This window comes from Nematolebias whitei, chromosome 9, assembly GCF_014905685.2.
Source record: "Nematolebias whitei isolate Nwh7 chromosome 9, NemWhi1, whole genome shotgun sequence".
In the NCBI taxonomy this organism is placed as follows: domain Eukaryota; kingdom Metazoa; phylum Chordata; class Actinopteri; order Cyprinodontiformes; family Rivulidae; genus Nematolebias; species Nematolebias whitei.
Window position 1 is genome coordinate 26,107,792 of NC_056506.1, and position 2,818 is coordinate 26,110,609.

Consider the following 2,818-nt stretch of genomic DNA (forward strand, 5'->3'; position numbering starts at 1 on the left):
TCAGAATCACTAAAAATTGAAAAAACAATTTACTGTATAAACAGCTCAGAGATATATTTCTTTCTCCTACATGTTGAATTTGTTTGTGTTTCACAACACAAATGTTAATTTTACAGTGTAAGGTTTATGATCCGAAGGCAAGGACTTTTTCTGTTGCAAATATTGTTTCAGAATATCTTATATTCTTAGTGCTTCCTCTGATTAGATTTTGAAGTAGCTTGGAATAGTTGATTGTAGTAGCAGAAATAAATACTGTAACGTGATTTTAGATAATGATTGACCCCAAGCTGCAGACTGAAGAACAGACAGAGCCAGGCATACAAGCGTTATGTGTCTTTATTTACAAGTGAAGGTGTTTTGGGGCTGGAAGGAAAAAAGGAACAAAGTAAGTATTCTTGTAGTTCTTCAGGTTTAGATGAATAATGTACTTTTGTGTTGAAGAAAGTCTTTTCTTATGGATGTTGTGTCTTGTAGATGAGCAGAGGAGGTGAGTATCGGTGGAGAGAGGCGCAGGTTGTTCATCATCCACTGTAGTTTTGGGATGATTTGAAGGACAAGATCAGGATGAAGCGAAGTCACAAGGAACGAGGAGGTCTTAGAAGACTTGCAGATTCAGGACTTGGAAGTCACTGTAGAAGATCACACAAGGACTAGTCAAAACTTTCTAGAGACAGGTTTACTGGCCGTCCATTACTTTACCATCAGGTATGATAATGTCCCAGCACTGGAAGAACATCTGGCAGGAGCTTTAATGCTCAGCAGAGTAGTCCTCTAAAGCAGGTGCAGATGTGGAGTGGTGGCTGATTGTGATGAGCGGCACCTGGGGAGAAAGTGAGTGTGGCTGGAAACCGAATCCCACAACTGGTCATTTAAAAACTATTTAACTATTTACTATTTTATCCTTATCATGTTTTTTTTTACTTTCTTCCAATAGAAAGTACACCTGGACCTGCCATTGTGTTTGTTCCTCCTTCCTGTCCTCTTAAATTCATCAGGTCAAAGCAGATGGCCGCTTGTCCTGAGCCTGGTTCTTCTGGAGGTTTCTTCCTGTTAAAATTGAGTTTTTCCTTTCCACTGTTGCCTTTGTGCTTGCTCGGGATGGGAGACTGTGACAAAGTGAATATTTAACTAAATCTGCAGCTTCCTTACATGGATAACTTTACTAATTGGCTTTTTTGTGTATGTGAATGTTTCTGTTCAGGACCCCGAGACAACTTCTGTTGTGATTTGGAGCTATATAAATAAAATGAATTGAGTTAAAACGGGATTAAAGTTTTTAGTTCCCAGCCAAGTAACTTATTAGATTTCCCCCAAACTATTTCTCTCATTTCCTTATGTCTCACTCACCAGTTTTATGACATACATTCAATGAATGCTTTGATTCGTGATTTCAAATGTTGCTGTGCCTCTTCCAGTTTTGGCAACTTGTGTTAAAAGTACTGTCTGTCAAAGAATGGATGAAGGCTGAACTCCGACGCCTTCACACTATGAATCATTCTGAATTTCTGACTCCCTGCTGCTAACAAAACCCTGCTCTCACTTGACATCACAATAGGTGGTTTGATGGAAAGATTACAGACTAGTGGCAAGTCACAAGTGGTGGATGAACATTTTTGACCATTCCTAGAGACAACAACTGTTTTATTCTTACTATAGATACAACAAGAAAATGTCATTTTTGGTAAACCCAACAGGATTATATATATTAATTTTAACTCTAAACAGTACTTCTTTATCTGGTTCAACCATGGTTAAGGTTTTATGACAGTAGAGCCAGCCATGTATAGCACTGCTCAGCGGGAAATGTCACACCACATCTCCTAACTGGGGTTGTTCTCCTGCACACACCAGAAAGAAATTATCTAAGATTTTCTACAGTCTGTGTCAGTGGACCAAAAAGCTGTGGTCTCAGATACCAAGTTCATCGAAAGATGTTCAGAATTCTGTTCATTAAAATATTTGTTTTCCCTGAGTATTATTATATTGTCTAGATTACCAGGTCTATGTCTTGCTTTGAGGAAACAAATTATTTTGTTATGCTGTAGAGCTGTCTTAATCAATTGTTAAGGCTTTCTGTAGATCTTTAGAAAGTTCTTCTTTAGGCTTTCACTGCGTTTTCATTCACTTTCAGTTTTCATACCAGATCATCTTTAAAGGAACATATTTGGATCAGGCTACTTACTGTAACTCTGAGCTATGACTCATTTAGACATCAACAAGCAGTACATTGATGTCCCATGTCACTGAAGGATTTGAAGAGTGAATGTTTGTAGTTTGGGAGACAAGTTTCTGTATTAGAACTGAACAGGAAATGCAAGAAAACATTAATGAAGTATATTAAAGTATGGAAGGCAAAAAGCCTCGAGAGCTACTATTAAAAGTTACAAAAAGGTTTGTCTCACTGGAATTAACATATTCAGAACTTAAAGGTGGTTTAAAACTTCTGCACAGAATGTATGTTATGTCCTTCACAGGCGAGCCTTGTGAGTGTGTGATCAGAAGGCCGACTGTTTGAACCACCGGACTGTCTGCATCTGAATGTGGGTGGGAAAGGTGAAATGCCTACACCTTCCTCCACCCTCATTTGCCCCACTCTGGGCCCATGAGCAAGGCCCTTAACCCCCACCATCTGCTTCCCTGGGCAGCTTAGATGACACCTTTCTGCTCACACAGAGGGCTGTGGTAGCTCGGTGGTCCGTGGATGCATCAGGAAGAACATCCGGCTTAAAAACAAATGTTGCTTCTTTGTGTGAGTTAGTTCAATGTGGAAGAGAGCAGCAACAAGAAGAACAAAAATTGTGTATGGGTATATATATAT